Source organism: Ostrea edulis, chromosome 1 (assembly GCF_947568905.1).
Source record: "Ostrea edulis chromosome 1, xbOstEdul1.1, whole genome shotgun sequence".
NCBI classification, from domain to species: Eukaryota; Metazoa; Mollusca; class Bivalvia; order Ostreida; family Ostreidae; genus Ostrea; species Ostrea edulis.
In genome coordinates, this window is record NC_079164.1 from 110,431,918 (window position 1) to 110,455,476 (window position 23,559).

General features: G+C 34.9%; 2 protein-coding genes across 6 annotated transcripts in view; one reads left to right on the forward strand and one right to left on the reverse strand.

Annotated features, from left to right (window-relative positions):
• The window catches only part of LOC130048670 (peroxidasin-like), a 416,263-nt gene that overhangs the window by 123,362 nt on the left and 269,342 nt on the right, over nt 1-23,559 (forward strand). The window lies entirely within an intron of this gene.
• The window catches only part of LOC125678922 (uncharacterized), a 122,857-nt gene that overhangs the window by 2,646 nt on the left and 96,652 nt on the right, over nt 1-23,559 (reverse strand). The window lies entirely within an intron of this gene.

The window sequence follows — 23,559 nt, forward strand, 5'->3', positions numbered from 1 at the left end:
GGGTGGGGGTCCGGGAAAAAATTTCAAAATCTAGATGCAAATTGTTCGTTTGAGACAAATAAATGAAAATTTGATGACCAAATCTATAAGCCTCTATTTTTCCTGATTTTCACATCAAACCACCATATTTCTGCTTGAATATTATGAAGAACACGTCGATGCTACAGTGTAATACCGTATTTTGTCGAATATAATATGCACTTTTTTTCAAGAACTTTTGGTGTGAGAAAGGGGTGCGTATTATTTACCAAATAGTTTTTTTTCCAGGTGAAACTCGGCAGTTAAGTAATGTTTCACTCGGAGACATATCATATGCTTGTTCACGTTGTTCGCCTAATCCATCTCAAGAAAATTACTACGGAACGTATAATTGTAGAAAATGTTTTACTTAACAATATGTAAATAATTAAATTATTATGAAACGGCCAATTAAGTTTCATTCGATCTTCAATTCATATTATATATTCATCATTGTGCAAAAGTGCCAGATATCATGAGATCGTGATCATGACCGGTACATGTTTTTCGAAGCCATAGTTGTATACAAGGACTTCGTCACTTGATTTTGTCAGACACCTCTTCAGGGTACTTTCTGTATGCTGCACGATTTCCTAGGATTTGGGAATATGCGATTTTCTTTTACAGTAAATGACATTCGACTGACGTACTTCGTCTATCTAAATACAGCGACATTTTGGAGAGTTATGTTTGAATTCTTCATTTCACTACCGTCTCCAAATAATGGTAGTGTACGATTACAACACATTGAACAATTGTTCAATATTTTTGTTTTATTTCTATAACGTTGGCTATTTAAATTATTTGAAATTTAAACAAAGAAAATATCGAGTGTTCAAACATTAATGCTACAAAATATCATGCTTTGCTGAAATTGATATATTATTACCGTGCTGTATCCCAATTCTTGTGCTTTGTTGAGAACTTGCATTATTTCCATAAAAATTTCGAGTGAAATTGAATAAAGTCAAGAATACCGCTTGGTTAGAATGTTTACATTAATCACCGGTAATTATGTAAATTGGGAAAGGGATATCAAACAATCGTTCCGGCTTTATACAGATGATTTCATGATAGCATTGTGATGTGGTGCAGTCCTCATTACTTTGCACACAAATTACATGCAAATTTAATTCCAGAGGGGGGAGGGGAGGGGGGGGGGGGGTCGGGGGTCCAGACCCCAACTCTAGATCCGCACATGATTCAGATATAGACATTAAGTGATGTTTTGTGCACATGCCTCTAAATGCTAAGTGAACGACGGTGAGTACGATGGTTAGAGTTTAGAGTGTAAATGCAGGAAAAGAAAGGTCTCCTTATGTGTGAAAATCGCGTTTTACTACTTCAACATCAGTTTCACGATTTAATGGTGAGAATAGTAACCAATGACTAGCTATCATGTAATTTTTGATAAGACTATGTCACAGAATACGTGCGTCAGTTATCGACAAATGTAAGGCGATTTCTAGAAACAAATAATTATTACAGCCACGTAGCAACACGAGCATTTGGCGAGAATGTAGTTTTTCCATAAATTTTACATGCGAGTTTTGATATATCACCCCACCCCCCTTTATGGTTGTACTGAATGCTTGCGAAAATTTAAGCATGGAACATGCAGTCAGAGTCGTTCGTTTCTCTAAAGATTTTTTTTTATTTATTTATTTTTACATGCAATGATCGGGGTTCACCGGGTTTTATCCTCTTAGAACACACAATACAAGTGTATACTTTATCTTTCAGCCTACAAATGAGTAATAATTTAGATATCTAAATATTACATCGTTCATCTATAGACTACCAACATTCACGCTTATAGCAGAGTAAATGCGAATGTTTCATTACCATATATATCATGAAGTAACCTCTCCTAAATGAGTTCACCAACTTTGTAATATAAACGACAGATCGGTGAAATTGGAATTGTTTTGATAGGAAACATGCATGTCATAAACATACATGTACTGCAGCATTTAAATTATCAAAAATGTATTGTATTGAATTGATTTTCAAGTGTATATATTTAAAGCCTGCATGTTTGACTTGCTACTAAGTCAGTTTTTACGGGGAAATTGCATTCGAACTCTCGCTCTATTATGCTCTGATGTAAATGTACCGATTAAGCCATCGTGCTTTCATTTTCGATATTTGTAATATGTAATTTTTTTATTTTATAAACAAAGATCGGTTGCAGACGTGCATTAAAAAAAACGCAGGCCAAAGCCATAATAAAATTCTAACTTAATTAAAGAGGTTCGCACCTGAGATTTGGAGAAATGTCACTTTTTTGGGAAGTGTATTTTTGATTTCTACATTGAAGGAGGATTAGGGAATTAAAAAGAAAAACTGGGGTCGCAACGCTTGTTTATTGAGCTATAGTGTTCTAAACATGACCTTTTTGAACTTAAAACTTGATATTTCTGTCGTTGTCAACACAACATAAGCAACACAAATCAATCATTACATAAATTAGATACATCATCATGTCTTCTAACACTACAGATAAAAAATAAATTAATACTGGTAATGGAAATAAATAATGACCTATTTGTACTTGATATACGAAAAACTTTATGTATCAAAATTGATAGTTTAAAAGGACATATTAAGAGTAATGTCAATTTCTAAAATTTTACACAATTTTCAAGGTATGGCCTTACAGTTCAAAATGCAACTTAAAAAAGTGGGGGTTGGAGATCAAGTTTTTGAATTATTGGCGAAAATACTGAATTTTTATGCAAAATTTCGAGTAAATTAATTAACCCTTTTTTTAAGAATCGGTGTTCTGTTTGGAAAACATAATAACCACGTTAATAAATTACAACATTTGAACTAGTTCCAAGTCTCAACTACCTGTATCATAAATCATAAAACTGAAATACATGTATAGGAGTATAAAAATAGACGATACAGTGGATGAAACAGAAACTGTAATATCATGCAGAATTAGAACTTTTTGATTAATGAATCCTTCCGCCACAAAATATAACCCCTGCCAAACCCTTTCAAAATTAGAATTGACACAACATTTTACAACTGGATAGGGTTCAGCAATAAATGTGTAATATGTTTGCATCAATGGTCAATACTAGTCAATACTTAGTTGTAGCATCCTGCGCAGTTGTAATCAAAAGCGCAGGAGCTAACTTCCTTAATAACATACATATTATGTATCATGAGTGGGTTTTTTTTTTCAGATGGACAATCATTAGATGATTGATTGATTGATTGTATCTTGCTTAACGTCTCGCTCGAGAATCTTTCACTCATATGGAGACGTCACCAAGACCGATGAGGGGCTTCAAATTTAGGCCTATGCTTGGCGCTTATGACCATTGAGCAGTGAGGGTTCTTTAGCTTGCCACAGCTACTGTCACACGGGTCATCCGTGTTTAAGGTCATCTCCGAGGACCCGTAACATTCACACCTGATGCTGAGCGTTTAGCGATGGAACTGTCACTACCTGTTTTAACGACTTCGGTCTGTCGCGACCGGGATTCGAACCCCGGCCTTCCGTATGCGGGGCGAACGCTCTAATCTCTCGGCCACCGCGGCGGTTCAATCATTAGATGTGTCTCCGGGATTCGAAGCCGGCCTTCCGTATGCGGGGCGAACGCTCTAACCTCTCGGCCACCGCGGCGGTTCAATCATTAGATGTGCCTGTCAAATTGCTTAATACACTATTAAAATATCATCTGAAATACTACATGCAACATACCCATTAAGTTAGCCAGCATGTACGTTAGAACATTATGACTGGCATTGCGTATTTAGACAAGTATATAGATACGCATTGTAGCCGGTTCAGTATATGCACACCAATTTAGAGGTATAACTCATATCATAAATTATCTATAATAAAAAAGAATATGTAATTGAACTTTGCCATGTGTTACATTAATTGCATTAATACCATTGCGTATCCATATCAAACTTAAAACGAGTAAAATTGGAATCGGAAATAGCTGTGACGAAGATTCCAGTTCTCTGTATACACACTACCTTCTTCAATGCAAACTGCATAGAGTCTTATAAAATTTAATATGTTATATCACAGGCACTTGTTTCTGTAAATGACTTATGACTTCTGTATACTAATAATAACACAAGGTACCTAGCTTCAAATGACAACGAATGGCACCCCCTGATAATGTCGGCCTTTTGAGCTTCCAAGGAATATGCGATGCAAATGTATTTACTACCGTTTTATTGTACAATCATTCAACTAAAAAAACATGTATGACATGACTGCATCCATTGCCTCTTATCGCCGAAAACTGCAACAAAACCTGGGTATACAGCTCGAGTTTCCGTTTCATACCACGAAGTGCTATGTACTGATACCATAGGCGCCCGGGTAAAGGATATTGCACTATAACCTATATGTAAACAATGGAGGAAATTTAACCACGATTAAATATTTCTTTCCGATCTATGATGTCTCTTTTTACATTTTTTCATATTTCAGGAAGCTTAACTACACAGAACACTAATTTATCCACGTTTTAAAAATGTCTTATCTCACTGATTCAAAATATTTAACAAGGCTTGTAACTCAGTCTGCCCCTTTCCGTACCACATGAGAGATATTTCTCGATTAAAAGTTATCTACACTGCTTACCAGCGGGTTTTTGAGCACCATTCACTCCCGATAATTCTTTTTTGATGATTGAAATCCTTTAATAACAATGTCCATATCCGTTGTATATTTTTAATTTTTTTTTCTGTCGAAAGTCGTCTTATTCAATTCTCTAGTAAACAGTACTAAACACGAAACGGAATAAGGACAATCCGAATTAATCTCGAGTTCCGAAAGACGCTAGCGCTATTTAAACTCCAGAGGATATCGAGAATAACCAAATACTTTATTGGCGTTACTTTTCAAAATGAACAAGGAGAACAATTTTACAACTACAGCATGATAATTATTAGTCTCTGCATTGACAATCTTTTCTACTACTTTATCAAGGTTTTATGAATTCCCACACTGTCCTTCATAAAAAGAAATGACAGCAAAATAAAACAGGTACCCAGATTTGTACAGCGGGTGAAGGGCAGACCCTACCACTCCCCACCCCACTCCCCCCCCCCCCCAATGTTCTTTTTTTTTCAATTTAGATTAGAAATTTCACTACTTGCCAAATACATAGAGCCCCCCCCCCCCCCTTCAATAGTTGTTAAGGTAATTCCACCCTCATGTGACTTGTCTATATCAATTATGATTGAAAGTGGAAAATAATATTAATTTCCACTCAATATAGTTTAATTAATAACCAAAGAAAATGTGCATGCCGCTACCTTTTTTAAATGTAAGACACATAAAAACAGAATTGTAGGTCAAGATCAGAAAATCATACAAAATAGAATAATAAAAATAGATAAAAAAAACTTGTTATAATGATAATTTTATAATATCAGCAGTTTATAAAAACTGCTTATTTAAAAATATGTATAAATTAATTGTGGATATTGGGGAAAACATTGCACGATAGACATATATGGAGCGCCAAATTAACATAAACTTTGAAGATATCATCAATTCATTTGATGCGCGCAACAATTTAATTAAAGATCTCTTCAAATATAATTAATGATATCTTCAATTCTGAATCATTGCGCGCATTAATTGTATTGACGATAGCATTAATTCTTCAGCTGAATTGATGCATGCTTTAATTTAATTAATGATCTCTTCAAATGAATTAATGATATCAACAATTGAATTGATGCGCACTACAATTCCATTGAAGAGAGCAATAATTGATGTAATACGCGCATTAAATCAATTGATGAGAGCAATAATTGAATTGATGCACACATTAATTCATTCGATGAGAGCAATAATTGATTTAATGCGCGCATTAATTCAATTATTGCTCTCTTCAATTGATATAATGATATCTTTAATTCATTTGAAAACAGCAATAATTATTTTAGAGAGAGAGCAACTATATAACTAAAGATATCTTCAATTCAACAATTCAACATATCCACAATTGAATTAATGATCTCTTTAATTGAATTGTTGATCTCTTTTAAAATAATTGATGCGCGCATTAATTCCTTATACAAAAGCATTGTAAATAATTAAAGATATCTTCAATTGAATTAAAGAGATCATCAAATCATTTATACCGTGCTCTAAATTAACTATTGCGAGCAATGTTTCTACAAAATTGATGCTCTCATCAATTGAATTGAAGAGAGCAATAATTGAATTAATCTGCGCATCAAAAATGTTATTGCTCTCATTAATTCAATTGATGTGCGCATAAATTGAATTGAAGTGAGTAATAATTCAATTAATGTATGCATTAAATCAATTATTGCTCTCGTTAATTCAATTGATGAGAGCAATAATTGAATTGAAGCACGCACTAATTCATTTGACGAGAGCAATAATTGATTTAATGCGCGCATTAATTCAATTAAAGAGAGCAATAATTGAATTGATATCTTCAAATAATTGAACATATCTTCAATTCTTGGAGTTTATGTTAATTTGGTGCTCCATAGACATACAGTAGAGGAAATACTAATACCAGCATAGGAGTTATTGCCCTTGACAACACTTTTTTCATAATAAATAATTGATTGCATTTGGAAAATATGAACGTTTTCACTATCAATGTTTACCAGATTTTTTTAATTTTATACATTCAATAAAATTCCTCTGAATGACATATTTCTATAATGCGCTAAGTTTAATTTGATAAAGATTTTTGCAAAGACCTATGACATCACATGAGGATTGATTTACCGCGAGTGTAATGGTTATAAAAGCAAGCATGTACATTTAGGGTGGACCGGAAATGCCCCCTACCCCACTTTTTCTTGTTTTAAATGTTATTCTGTAATGTAAATCAAAAACATATTGGGTGACCCCCCTTCCCCGGTGACAGAGTATTAAAAGACTCCACTACCCATGGAGCAAGAGTCAAAATTGGGGAATGTATTTTTTTTATTCTCTTGAGGTAACATATGACTCCAACCTCCTCTGTATTTTATACTGGGGTAGTTCTGCTTGTCAATAACTTTTGGAAAGCCAATTTTCCCACTTTTCTTCTGACCCCCCCCCCCCCCCCCCCCCAATAATGATACAAGCACAAAAATAATTCCAGTAATAGTGAGAACAGAATTTGCAATGTTGAATTTGAATAGAACAGGTCTAGCTTATCACCCCTTGACAAATGTGGTTTGTGCCTGTATAACAAATCAGAAGTAAAAGAAAGCTACACAATAAATCAAGCAACTGTTCTATTAAATAATTTTAATGATATGTAGGCTAATTAAAATATTTCTATTGGTGTGTAGGTTATTGCAACACATAGAAGAAGACGAACAAAGTTCTCTATGTGTCACAGATATTGCCCAAAAATGACATTGGGCTCTGGAAAACAAGTTCACAAACGTACATTAGGGAAAGAAGTTAAAAAGCTGTTCAATGTGACAGTAAAACGAAGACGTGCCTCTTTAAACTGGACGGAAGTTAAGATAGTGTACCAGGGATTGAAATTTAAAGAAAATACTGAAAAAAAACATTACTTTGATTGATATACCAAGGCTTTCCCCTGCTGAATTTTTCTGCATTCCATCAAATCATTTAATATCAATGGGGTCAAATTTGGACATTTCTTAAATGCTTCATTAAACAATAATAACATTTATGTTGAAGTAATGTTTGACCCAACAAATAAAATCTGGACAGTTACATCCTGTGGAAAACCAGTTCATCCTGAATACTTAGGGTTTCTGAATAATTCATTTCAGATGACAGAAAGTTCAGTTGTAGCTATTTTCACCTCAATCAAGAAACTGAAAATATGCAGAGGCATTTCTGAGTGCAATCTGCCATTAGAGAGTCCTAATGTGTTAAAAGTCTTGCATTGCAGTAATAATTGCAAAAACCAGAACATTTCTTACCATTCAACTACATGCAACACATTCATTTCAACCAAACAACATCAGTCTTAAAATGTGTGCTATTATTGCAAGAAAATAATGAAGTTGAATTTTGACAACAGTAGTGAAACAGGGAAAGAAAACATAAGTGAGAAAGTAAAATCCGACTCTGATATATGTAGAGAAAAAGAAACTGTTCTCTCTGACATCACAAACAATCCACTGCCAACGAAACAGTGTCCAGTATCACCTAATCAAAATAATGATGACAATGTTGTAGATTCTAGTAAAGTTCTAATGTCAGAGTCTGATCATTTTGATTTACATACTATTCTCGACTCCATCATACCCGACTGCCCCCCTAGAATGTTAGCATTCTTACAGTCCCAACAAAGGGCAATGAATACATCAAAGAATGGTCGACGTTGGAATAAAGATATTATCAGGATGTGTCTGAGCCTCTGGTGTAGAAGTCCTCGTGGTTATAAAGATTTGCGTGACAGTGGTTTTATGGTCTTGCCTTCACAGCAACTTCTGCAAATATATAAAAACAAAGTTCACGAAAAGCCAGGTGTTAACAAAAACCTCATGTACTGGATGTTGTCAGAGGCAGAGTGTAAAACTTACCTCCTGAAGGATATGATGGTGGGTTGATACTGGATGAAATGTCGATACAAGCTGACCTCCAGTTTTATTCAAAGGATGACATTCACCACTTGATAGGTTTTACAGATCTGGGAGAGGAACCATATCTGATGAATAGCATTCAACATGGCAAGAATGAAGTGAAACTGGCCACACATGTTCTTCAGTTTTCATTCCTTGGTTTCACTGGCTTCATATTCCCCCTGTTCCACTACCCATCTTTGCAAGCTACAGCTTCCAAGTTATATTTATTGATCTCAAAAATCATACAATCTATCAATACATTTGGTTTTAATGTTCAGTACATTAGCACTGATGGGGCTGCAACAAATCGGGATCTAGCGAAAATACTGCTTGGTGACTTCACCTCAACTTCTCCTAGTATGAAAATTCAAAATGTGGTTCCTTCTCTGCCACAGAGCATCTTCTTCATAATAGATTATTCACACCTGATGAAGAAAATTAGGAACAATCTGAGTAAAAGTATCTATAAACCACAGAGCAAACGCTGTTTGAATCACAAGGGTCATTATATTCTCTTGGAACATCAGTATAATGCCTACATACGGGACATATCAAGTAACCCCTTTCCAGTGCGCAGAAAACTTAACCATGAACATTTTAATCTAAATGGGGAATCTAAAATGAGGAATCACCTAGCTGAAGAAGTGTTGAACAAGGATATGCTTCATCTGGTCCAGTGTTATGCCAACTTCTTGAACAATGGTGACCATCTCTCCAGTACCATTGAGCTACTGAATCACACAAGTGTTCTAGTAGAAAACTTTCGAGATAGGCGACCCATTACAGACATATCAGATGTACGGCTTGTCCAGAATAAATCGGCACTAGAATGGTTCCTGGAATGAGAGGAAAGTATCAAATCTGACCCTGAAATAAAACAAAAAGAAAAAGCATTGATATCCCATCAGACAAGGGCTGATTTAACATCACTTTTCATTGGGTTAAACGAATTATGTGAAGACAAATTAAAAAAGAATTCATGTTCAATTATACCAAGTAGAGTTAACTCTGACGTTATTGAGAACTTGTTCTCACAACAGAGGGGAATCTTCCAAGGCAACAATACAAACCCTTCCTACCTCACATACTGTAGAACAATGAATGCTGTTATACTTGGTCAGCCATCAATCTCAAGAAAGTCAAATGCTGCAGATGTAACAACTCCAGCTGATCCAAAGTCATTTTAAGGGCAAGGTAGGACTATATCATTTAAATCACATACGATTTCCAAATACTAAATGTGTCAATTAAAAATAAGGTAGGAAGTTAGCATCTATTTCCATCTTCCACTGGTCTTAGAATATATAGTCTCACCATCATCAAAAAGAAATGTGTATGTTCTCAAAAACAATCCCAATAATGAACTGATAAGTGTCACTCTAACATTTTGCACTGGTGGCAATATTATTCATTTGAACAGTTTTCTGGGTCAATGCTTACACATTGAAAATGGCACCAATCATAACACCCATCACATGCTATAGCATTTCCAAAACATTCATCTCTGCACACTCCACATGGGTATTTAACTATTTTCTTTGCTTTGGCTTTACCCTTCCCTTTAGATGGTTTTCGTTTACTGCAACCCTTTGCCTCGGATGACTTTGTAACAATTTGTTCATTTTCCTCTAAGTGTGGCTTGGAAGAACTTGATGTACTTGGTCCATATTCTGCTTAAAATATTTTCAAATGACATTATAATGAATTTGAAGTCGCAATGAACAGTATAGTTTGCCAAATAAGATTAGAGTTTAATGTTGCATCACTATTGGCAATTGAAGGTGCCTTAATTGCATGTGCCCTTTAGATGTACATGCACCTTTTAAGTTTATGATGATTAAATTTAAAATCATAATAGAAATATCAGGCATATAAATAACAGTATGTTTGGATACCATGCATAAACTGATACTCCGTTGGTCCATGAAGGATTACATTAGCTTCTGATTGGTTCACTGAATCATTTTTAACTGCCTGGATTTCACCAGATCCTGGTTTGGTCTGTACTTCAACAACTGGAGTATTAGATCCACTGGGTTCTAAAGTTTAAATAAATCAAAACTGTTACAACAGTAGCACAACGACGTCTGAAACTACAACAGACTTCTATACATAATAAATCATTCAAACATATCCAGGGGTTCGTGTTACCTCAACTCATTATTTTGTATTTCTTGTAAGAGTTATGATATTGTTCACTATTCATTATCTTCACCCCTCACTGTATGCATAAAAAAAATTGCCAACACAATGTATGGAGAAATTATAGAATGGCTAAAATCATTTACAGTGAAAACATAACTGGTCAAACTGTTTTTCAGTGATGTTTGGCTAAAATGTAGAACAGGGTGAAGATAACTCTGCATGTATACAGTAACATTCACATGTGTAATAAACTGTACATAATGGTATATTGTTGCCAATAAATTACATATATATCAAAATATTTACTATACCTTCACTAATGCTTGGTGTCCGAGGTTCATTAGGGTGCATTCATTTTCCTTGGACAGTAAAAATCGAACTAAGGGCATCTGGATTTTTCATGGAATCAGCTTCAAGGACTGCTTTTACTAAAGACTGGTTGATTTCTGCTTTCTTCTTGCTTTTGGAAATCTTTACACCATATGTATTACAAAGATCCAGTAATTGTGCCTTTGTGTAGTTTATTTCCAGGGTTTCAGATTATCTCATAATTTCACTCTTTATTCTTAAATGAGAAGCAATCTTGTTTACTGAATTGTCATACTGAAATGTTTTTAAATCGAAATGTTTCCCCTTCTTCACTTCCCTTTCTTTCACTTTCTGTCTTAATGCTTTTGATTTTTCCACAGACAGTGCAATCAGGAAATCCTTTCTGAATTGATTTATGGAAACTTTAATGAACAGACTTACAAGTTCGATGTATAGGTAATCCAAAGTCTTTCAAATTTTACACTGGTCACAAATGGTGCGACTGCCAGCATGTCATGGTCATTGTCTTCATCTGGGAATGTCCTCAACAAGTCTGCAAATAAGCTTTTTGATTGCATGTCTTCAAGTAACAGTTTTTCAATGACTTCATAAAACTTTGATTTGGTCTCAACAAGTTTTTCATATGTTAATAACTGTCTAGATTTCAATTCTAGTTCTCTGAAGAAATCAACAGTATGATCCTGTATATTACACAAGCTTTCAGACACATTCTGTTTTCTTTTTGTCTCAAGTAAACTCTCTGGATCTGTAGCGTGTCAATTAAATCCATATCTGATGAACATAAGGAGTTTTAAAAGATTCTGTTGACGCTCACACTCTCCCATTACATTTCCTTTTCCAGGAGCAAATGCTGAACGTCTGACAATCCGGGAGTTTCTATACTTTAGTTTTGCAATAACATATCCTCCAATATAGCGAATTTTCCTCTTCCTGGTCCACTTACAGGTTTATCTGCAGACATTTTTTCAAGCACAGATGGGATTCCTTTTTCTTCTCTTCTTGCAACGTCTTTCAATACATCTCGCTGTACTTTAAACATAGATGTTGTGATAAACCTGTACAAAAGTTGTCTGGAATGATAACTGTCACAAACCTGTTCTGTCACATTTCTAAATTCATCTGACTAAATATATATGTTGAACTGCGTGTAAAAATTTCTGAAATCCCACTGGGAAAATTTGCTTTTCTCCATAGGAAAGACTTTACTGCCAATGTTCTCAATTTCCATTTTGTGTTTGTGAACACATACAATAAATGAATTTGGAGAAAGACGGATTTCATTCTGTAAATCTGCTGCACTGTTACTGAGAGGAGTATCTTCAAATTCTTCCATAATGTAGGAAAGGATTTCCTCCAATTCCTCTGTTTTGTTAGCATTCTTTTCCCAAACTTCAATTTCCTCAATAATGTCTAATTCTAAGTCTGATAAGTATGATTCATCACCTTGAAATCCATTGTCTTCAACTACATCATCATCTTTATCATCATGATCATTATCACTGTTACCATCGTCACCCTGACCATGGATGTCGTCTGTCTCATATCCATTATTCCTATTGCAGCAGGTATATTCATCCTTGAATTCTCCATGGCAACAGTGTAGATAAAATTGTTTAACTGCAGTTGAATGTGGACGGCATAATGAGGGTTTAAAGTTTTTTTTACACATAAACCATCAATGGATTTAGCTCTGCCAATGGCGACACCAATTTGCCCTGGAAAAGTTGCAATACTGCAATCAACTACTAAATTCTCAATAGTCATACCTTGAGATTTATAAACAGTAAATGCATACGTCAAATTGAGAGGAAACTGTCTTCTAGTTGCAATAGTCGATTTCCTTACTGGGTTAAATTTAGTGAAGGTAAACTTTGAAACCTTTACTGCCCTGGTCTCTCCAAACAAACAAAATGTTACAAGAATGTAGTCTTCTTCTATAATTTTGACAGTGCCTATTTTCCCATTTACTAAATAGTCTGTTAGATTGATGAGCAGCATTAATGGGCACCCAATTTTCACCCCTAAGAATTTTGGACCCAAGAATTGATCGCACATTTTGACGTCTCCACTGTCTTCAGTTCATGAAGGTCGCCAACAGCTGATTTTAATTTATTGTGATTGAACAGCATACCGTCAATATTTCTAGCAAAAAGATACACTGCACTTTGGGTTCTTTCTGGAGTGATTGGCCTAGATAACGAATTTAAAAATGCTACGGTGTTTGATGATGGTTGGCCCAGTTCCAATTCATTTACAGCAAGTATAAGATTGGGTCTACTCTTGTCTGTGAATTACCTTTAAATTGATAGCATGTGGAAAAGCATTTTTAAACCATTTTTGCTAAAAAGCATGGATGTCCTAGGTCACCATAAATATCATTCCGCACTGGTTGTAATTGATAAAATCCCCAACTAGAACCACGTGTAAGCCCCCCAAAAACAAATCTGAATTCCTGACACTTCTGCAGACAAACTCTATCTGAATAAGAGTTCTTTTCGAAACCATCGACACTTCATCTTTAATCAAACAATTTGTTTGAAGTATGTTTCTTTTGGCATTCTCAAATCTTTCGTCTGTCTTGATAAGATGTGCCAATTCCTCATTTTGGTGACGTCCATCCTCTAAACCGCACCACTTATGAATGGTATATGACTTGGTGGAATGACTATACAATGACGCACCTACCAAACACATTTCTTATCTCATTAAATATGTAAATATATGTGTAAACAATTTAGCAGTCAACAAAACTATCTATCCATTTAAGAATTAGGTGCAATTATATAGATGAAGTGTAACAACATATCTAGAATTGAATGGAAATCAATTACCAAAAGAGAAGTTTATGTGAAACCTTGATGCCCCCAGATTACAACAAAGTGGAACTTATTCAAGCAAATAATTTTTAAGTAGGTCAGGGGTCAATTTCAAGGTCACAATGTCAACAAATTTGGTACCAATAGAATGGTCTTCTCACAAGAAATGCAGATTCTCAATATGAAAGTAGTGCCTCACGGTTTAAGATATGGCTTATATTCAAATTTCTAGAAGTAGGTCAAAGGTCACCCGGTCAAAGAATTTGGTATCAATGTAAAAGTCTTGCCACAAGGAATACACATACCAAATATGCAAGGCCAACCTCTTATAGTGTAAAAGATATGACCAAAGTTAAAGTAGGTCAAAGGTTAATGTTAAGGTAATCAGGTCAAAGATTTTGGTGGCAACGGAAAGGTCTTGCCACAAGGAATACACATACTAAATATGAAAGTCTACCTCACATGGTATAAAAAATATGAGCAAGGTTAAAAATTGTTGCCACAGACAGACAGATGGACAAACAGGCCAAAAACTATATGCCCCTGAATCGAGCATAAAAATGTATTTGATTATCAATTAAAATCACCTTTTTAAAATATTACCATTAAGAGTCTTAAACATGTAACTTTGTTCCAGGACGCATGATGTGAATTCTTCAATTAAATAGATTCCAATGTTTATAGCAACAACACAACATTTAATGCTTTGTCTTAGAAATCATATATACATGTATATATATATATATATATAGTACATATTGTTATTAAATTTCACTACCAGAGTGACAATATTCATTTGAATTGTAAACACGTCATATTTCTTTTAACATATGGAAGTTTTAAAACCAAACAATTGGAAATTATTTACTGTAATATGTATGAAATTGTTGGCAATTACACAGTTCAAGTTCATTGATTTCATTAAAAACATGACGCCTATTTAGTGGCCCCAACCTAGTACCAAAGGTATCCACCCTATTTTTGCCTTTCATGAGTATCTCCTCTTTGAAGGATCCATGGTCCTTCCGTTCAACAAACTTTAATCTCTTTCATCCAAGGATGATTTGTACTAAGTTTGGTTGAAATTGGCCCAGTATTTCTGGAGAAGATGAAAATGTGACAAGTTTATGAACAGACAGACAAAAGGTGAGCAGGGAAGTTCAATGAGCTTTTATTTAATGCATATACATGTGAATCCTGAAATATTCAATCACTGCATGTAACTCTATAGTAGGAATCAAATGCAGAAAAGTTTCTAATAGAAAAAAAGGGGGCAACCCAAATACATATATGAACTTTACTGTCCCAAAAGGGGGTGAGTGGGTGATATTTGTGTTAAAAGTATTCAACCGAAAGAGAGTGGGTGGGGTTTGCAACGACTGTAACCCCCTTCTAGATCCACTACTGCAGCACATGTTCTAATTTTTTTTTCAAATCAAATTGTATTTTTATTGGTGAAGGTTATGTCACACGTGCACATAGGAATTGAGGGTCCATTCCACCCCATTTTGAGCGAAAATAATTCAAATTATTATATTCACCTATTTTTAAGCCCATGTACTGACAGTTGTGCATATGAAATACTAAATGCTATTCCCTTCTAGCATGATTAATATTGTCATTAACAGTGTCTATACCGGTGTATTCTTGTACACATGTTTTCATAATAAATATTTGAAAATATTCAAATGTAATGTGTAATTTAATTACTTTGTCAAAACAAATTATAATTCAATCAATTACATTTGTAAAATGCAGCAAATGCAATTAAATTCATCTTGCTAATCACTTTGATTGATCAAAAACTATAATAGTGTAATTCCAAAATGGAAACAGTGCATGACCATAAGTCACTTGCCCTACCTGAAATTTACTTGCCCTACCTACCACAAATTAAGAAAGAAAACAATTCATGCAATTCTTATTTTTTCTGGACTACTTCACATTCATCATAATATAATTCCCATGAGCATAACTGGTTTGATAAAATATTTTAATGATACCCATTCCTCATGAATTTGATGCAGATGTGAACAATGATTCCCGATATAGTCATAATAAGTACATCTATTTTAACAGCTGTGAATTCTGACAAAAAATGAGAGTAGAATGTGAATATATTAAATAATTTTTTTTGTAAATACATGAGGGTATGAACTTGCAATGTTTCATGACATAATAATGCATTTCTGCAGTTTATGCGTTCAGGTCGTGTATTTTCAAAAAAAAAGGGCATATCTTAATATTTGGGGTTGGCAACAATTGGAAACTCCCAACAGTAAATACAAAACTTTGACAACACTATTACATCATACTTAGATAATGGCTCAGCATCGTTCATGGTTTTTGTCAGTTCTCGACTCAATGATTGGTCTGACATTTGCGCTTTAAAATTTTCTCCATCACTAATGTTCTCACCTTCTACCGTTAATGTGTTGACTAATAAGTGTTCAAACTTGAACTTGAAACATGTCTGTATGAATTGTATTGACTCAAAATAACAGATTAAACTGGTTCGCATATTTTTTTTATGTTAAATAAATAATGGAAGATAACTCGTACGATGATTTATCTTCAATTTCAGTACGGATGTACGACATATTTTATTTTACATTTCATTGATTTGGATTTTTTGTCACTCCCACAGACAAGTGGTCATTAGATATTCACTTGCCCGAACAGAAAATCTACTTGACCCAGGCATTGGGATGTGTCTGCTCCTGATACCTAAGGTCACACTCCTCTTAAAACATACCAGGAGCAACCTTTTAAGGTTAACAACATAAACGTGTACATGTATATAGCTACTATCATTTTTCAGGTAAAATAATCTATATACAGGTAATTTTTATTCCTTTATTCAATAATATTTCTATCATCTCTTTCGTCGATCTTCAATATTTTTTTGTGCGCAATCAAATGGGGAGGGGGGGGGGGGTTGAAACCTTTACTGGATTTGAATCCGTTATCCATACAATGCACTCGCTCTGACTGTAGTATCGTCAACAATATTAGCTTCTTTAAGAAAATTAACATCTAGTTTCAGCAAGTTCCGAAAATAATGAGCAAGATATAATACTTTAGTACACTTCAGTAGGCCTACACTACTACCTGGTGCATACGTATCTTTACGTACCTAATCCCGTTGACGCCGTGACACTGAATCTTGTTCGGGTATTCTGCAATAGTTTGATAATTTACTTGATGACGTGGCTTTTTCCCGTCCCAGCTTGTCCTGTGAGTACGATATTATGTCCTTTAAAAATGGCCTCAACTGCAAACTTCTGGTCTTCGTCCATTTTACCCGCGCATATGCTAAATGCTCGATATCCTCTGGAGTTTACACAGCGCTAGCGTCTTTCGGAACTCGAGATTAATTCGGGTTGCCCTTATTCCGTTTCGTGTTTAGTACTGTTTACGCAACTTCCGTGATTAGAGATTTGAATGAGACGACTTTCGAGAGAATTTTTTTTTTTAAATATACAACGGATGGACAGTTGTTATTAAAGGATTTTAATCATCAAAAAAGAATTATCGGGAGTGAATGGTGTTCAAAAACCCGCTGGTAAGCAGTGTAAATAACTTTTAATCGAGATATATCTCTCATGGGGTACGGAAAGGGGCAGACTCTGTTGCAAGCCTTGTTACATATTATGAATCAGTGAGATAAGACATTTTTAAAACGTGGATAAATTAGTGTTCTGTGGTAATGACACATGTACTTAAGCTTCCTGAAACATGAAAAAATGTAAAAAGAGACACCATAGATCGGAAAGAAATATTAATTCGCGGTTCGAATTCCCTCCATTGTTTACATATAAGTTATAGTGCAATATCCTTTACCCAGGCGCCTATGACTGATACCGCGCAGAATAAGTGCGCGAGTTTGACTGGCTAGTACGCTCTTCTAAAACTACGTTTGGAATTCTTTAGAGTTATTTATAGAAAGATGAAGAGTCAGGGATGCAGTAAAAATAACAGGCAAAAGGATGGTTTTAATGGTGACTATTGACCACAGTTTATCTTATTTTATATTATTTAGTTACTAACATTAGGGGGGAAATGCTACAAAAAATAAAGGGGGCTGCATCTCCCCATATTTTTTCCAGAGACACCTGATATGTATATATATATATATATATATATATATATATATATATATATATATACAACTACCCCCCCCCGTTCTGATTTTTTTTGCGGTGACATTTTTTTCAAAATTTGTGAATTCCTTGTCTTTCTCATCCCAATTTCGATTGATGTAGTCATTTCACGCTTTTCACAAGCTTTAGCGATTGGCCTTCTACTGGTCGACAGGTATAATAAAATATACTTATGATATACAGTATAAGGCAAGTATAAGGCTTACAAAAAGCATGTTCGAATTCACGATTACATAAATCGAAATCAGTATGGAATAGACGGGGAATCCACACACACATTTCGGAAAAAAGCCAAAAGAATCAGAAGTGGGGGGGGGGGGGGGGGTAGTGGTGTCCATACTTCAGATGCCTGTGAAATTTTCCATATCGGCACAGATCTGTAAAATTAGGGATGCGGGGGAGGGGGCGCCGGAAAAGTTGTTAGTTGCACATGGCTTGTTTAAATTTCCTCGCAGGCAATTATAAAAATATAATAGTCATGATAAAGATCTTCAGAACCTTAATTAGTGTGTGTGTGTTGGGGAAGGGGGGGGGGCAGGATTTATAGTGTTCGTCATTGCTGTCAAATTTTTTTTCCTTCAGGCTGGGAGGGGGTCATCCTTTGCCTCAGGGCTTCACTTTATAACTTTCAAGCTTACATGTATTAATATCTTCTCATTCACTACTACGTAGTACTATAAACAATAGTGGAGGGGCCGGTCTCGCAATATATCTTCATTTGCATACATGAAAATAACAGCTATGTAATGTTTATTGTCAATTAAAAGGGTGGGCCAGTCCCCTCCGAAAAACATTGGTATGTGCCTGCAGCGTTCTTGGTACTTATGGTGGGTTTCATAAGACATCAATACATACCACAAAGTCAATAAAACATTCTTGCTCTATTTAGCATACTTCCAAAAAATCTTTGATCGATATTTTCACTGACTTTCCATAGATCTGCATGAAACATTCATTTCGTAGAAATATTTTTCATATTAGTTTTACAGTAAGTCATAATTTCATTATTATCTTCATCAGAAATGATTCCGACACGAAAATATTTTTAAATATTCACTCGGGAAGTTTTTACTTAGCTTCTATCTTCTGACGACATGTAAAATCCCGAAACGTACGAACAGCTTGGTTTTTTTAGTAACTAAAATAAGCGCACAGCGACTTCAATTTCAAATTTTTATTTTGTTAACAAATCAATATTTTCAAGATTTTTTGGTAATAAACATCGTATCAATTTATTGTGATAATAAAACAATGAGACTTTATTTTTCAACACAACGAATATACAATATTCATTCTGTGCGGTATCAGTACATAGCACTTCGTGGTATGAAACGGAAAATCGAGCTGTAGACCCATGTTTTGTTGCAGTTTTCGGCGATAAGAGGCAATGAATGCAGTCATGTCATACATGGTTTTTTAGTTGAATAATTGTACAATAAAACGGTAGTAAATTAAATACATTTGTATCGTATATTCCCTGGCAGCTCAAAAGGCCGACATTCTCAGGGGGTGTCATTCGGTGTCATTTGAAGCTAGGTACCTTGTGTTATTATTAGTATACAGAGGTCATATGCCATTTACAGAAACAAGTGCCTGTGTGTTATACATATGGATGTTACTTTTGCATTAAACTTGTATATATGAACAACATCAACGTTGAAATTTGTATTACAGATGAACGCGGGAAACGGTTTACGTTAAATTTGATAGTCTGCGCATTTATCAACCACGTCGAAATTGTTTTCATTACTGATTTTCAACATGACTAAAGTGCATACAAAACATCCGTATAGTTGATGCATATGCTCTATCTTAAAAATGGTTTTAAAGGCATAAACAAGCCAGCCAATTTCGCCGATTTTTGTAAATCTTGTCAATCGCAGATGACGAAAATGACGTCACAACATATAACGTCACTAATTTCCACATGTATCATCAGGGCCAATGTTCTAGTGCATAATTATAATGATTAAACCAAGTGAAACCTCATTTTAAGTTTACCCTAATTTTGAGGCGAAAATTGTGGCTTAGTGTACCTTGCTCTTAGCTCTTCTTTTTACATTGCTCGAAGCAATTTTGAAAGGTATCGCATTGTTAGGTTTATTTGAAAAATCCATGGGAATATGAAAATTCCTAGCTTCGTTAAAAGTCGGACCTCGTGAAATGTGAGGATACTATTTACAAACAATGATCGATTATGACAGAGCCAAAATGGATTCTACTTCTCCAAGCAAAATTTGCAGAGATTGCACGTTCCCTTTTATGGTTCCACACGAAATATATAACATATAATCATTTTTACCGGCACCAAGTCGTTGTTTACAAATAACTGACTTTCTTGATCTCAAGGTCAAACATTAAATTGAAATTACAGTAGCGCATACTGTATACAAACAAGTGTATACTTATATACACTGTAATATAAAAGAAAATAAATGATCGTATGAGAAACATTTGTCAAGTATATTTACACATACGCCGCTACAGCGGTAGGAGATAACGATTGATTGATTGATTGATTGACTGAGGTTTTTCGTCACACTCAACAATTTTTCAGTTATCTGGTGGCGCCCGGATTTTATTGGTGGAAGAGAGAACCCAGATGCAAAGTACCTAGGAAGAGACCACCGACCTTCCGCAAGTAAACTGGGAAATTTTCTCACTTACCGGCGCGAGCGGGATTCGAACCTGCGGTGAGCAGAGGTGAGAGACGGGTGGTTTGGAGCGCAGTGATCTAACCATTACGCCACGGAGACCCCTGGGATAACGAGAAAACATTACGACATTTCCCTGTAATACAACTATGTAGACATGCATGCCATGGTGCATTTTTTTTAATGTGAAGTCATAAATTGCGAAGTGCACTGGGGTATATCATGTTTCTCCCTGTTGGTTATTTGAAAAGTCAAAATTGGTGTAAAATTTTAAACTTTAGTTCGAGTTTTGACGTAAGTTTCTTTCAGAAAATCCAGACCAGGTGCCTAAGAGGAGTGAATATATCCTCTGGTTACACCTGCATTGAGCCATACATCATTATTTTTATTTCCAAATTTTAGGATTTGAAAATGACATTCATACATATATTCAAACACATAGTATAATTATTATGTTATCAAGGTTGACAATAGCTATGTAAAGAGTAGACAGACATTAATTAAAAAAAATTCCATACAGCCCAGATTGTACTGAACATGCTCCTGCATTTCGAGTCAGTTGAAGAAACACAGACGCCATATGTAGGTGATAATGAAATGGTGCTGCATAAATATAGGAAGATGGCGATACTGAAGTCATCCCAATTGTATTGAAGCTGGGATGTTCGTTTGCCGTTAACATCAATGTTCAATAACATATCCAAGTAAAAAGCAGATATCAAAGACTTTGCAGTGTTCTTTATCTCAAGTACACTGGGATATATCGAACAGACATATTATGAAAATGAGCATTGATTATAGAGAGATGACGAAAAGTAATCAGTCTCATACAGTCCCTGAAACATTCGACTTTCCCACTTAAACGATGAAAGCACAGTGAACGAACGGTGAACGCACAGAGAACGAACGGTGAACGCATGGTGAGCGAACGGTGAATGCACGCAGATCAAACGGTGAACGAACGCAGAGCGAACGGTGATCGCACCGTGAACGCACGCAGCGCGTACGGTGAACGCAATTTAGTGAACGGTGAGCGCACGATGAACGCAAAATGGTACATTCATTCAGTTTATTTCGGATTTTTCCATTGGGTTGTATTTACTTTATAATCAGGTAGAGAATATAGATATGAATATATTTGTTTGTTCATTTTTGTGCAAGTACTGGATGTATATTTCTCATGAAAATGATGGTAAATTTCATATTAATGCACATAGCAATCATGCACAAACAAAAGAAAAGTTCATATATTCACTGTTTACTGTATGTCATATACATATACATGTATACATGTAAATAAAAAAAAAACATTTTATAATATTTAGAATTCCTGATGTTTTCATAAATCATGAATATTGGTGCGTCATCTCAGTATGCTACATGTAATCATACATTTTGACTTAAGATGTATAATATTTGATTTCTTAATATAAAAGTATAAAAATGCAGGTAAAATAAAGATAGTCTAGTAATTAGCGCCAAGAATTTACAGGTGTGCATGCATGACTTCCAAATTTACGAGCGCGGTCGTTTGGATTACACGCTATTAAAAACATCCCCGAAAGGAGTAAAAATAAATGCATTAAACAACCAACAAGGATAGAACATGTACCTGGTGCTTAATTCACTTTACTGCAAATACATGTATAGTATATCGACCTGAGGACATATTCCCAGAATTAATGTACGTATGTAAAAAAAAAAATAGTGTGACCACGAATTTACATTTAGATTGTGAAGTATTTCTATATTCATAATGCGGATAAAATTGTTTATTTTGCCGTACTATATGTATATCAAATGTGGGGCAGGAATGTACGTGAAATATTTCATCTTTATATTAGATTCAGATATGGAAAATGGAGTAAATACATTTATTGACAATGTCTCTCTCAAATATTGACGTAAAATACTCAGAAATACTTGTCAAATGAATGTGACATTTTGCCACGAATGTGCATTGAAGTGCACAGTGTAGCATATGATTTTAAGTAAGAGAAGGAGGGGGGTGGGGGTTAAGAAAGATAACAGACTTATATAGAATTATTGTCAAGTGAGAGGAAATAAAATAGACAATAAATTGTGCCATTACTCAAACTTGAAAATGTTAAAATGATAGTTCTGGTGGGGGCAAAGTATTTATTAACTGAGACTGCCTCATTTTCGTATACGTACCAGCGCTCGTTGCTCGTTCTTCGCTACCTGTACATGTATAGGGGTTAAATTCATAACTGAAGGCTCTTACATTTTTCTCTCATTCAGAACTTCTCCCACTTTTTAACCAAACAGTACTTGTGTGTTGTAATGATAATAAAACTGATTTAATCTATTCTTTGTAATTGATGAGTGATCTGCAGGTTTCCTTGAATTTTCACAGTTGATAATCCTAATATTTGTACTTTATAAATCAAAGTTCTAATATAATAAAGTCACTGAAACGTTCTACTTTACCATTTTTCCGTTCGCTCACAGTGCGTTCACCATGCTCTCTCCGTGCGTTTACCGTGCGCTCTCCGTTTACAGTTATGCGCTCATCGTGCGTCCACCGTTCACAGTGCGTTCACCGTTCACTGTCATTTGGAACAACAGTCAAAGGATCGATTTTCATAGCAAGGCAAAAATGAAAAAGAAACTTGTGCATAAGAGTGAAAGTAAACTTCTTGATATATCAGAATTCATAAAGCACAAATATCACAATTATCAACTACGAAAATTCAGGGAAAACGGATGATCACTCATCAATATCAAAGAATAGAACAGATCATTGTCATTATCATTACGAAACACAAGTATTGTTTGCGTAAAAAAGTGAGAGGAGTTTTGAATGAGAGAAAAATGCAAAAGCCTTCAGTTGTGAATTTA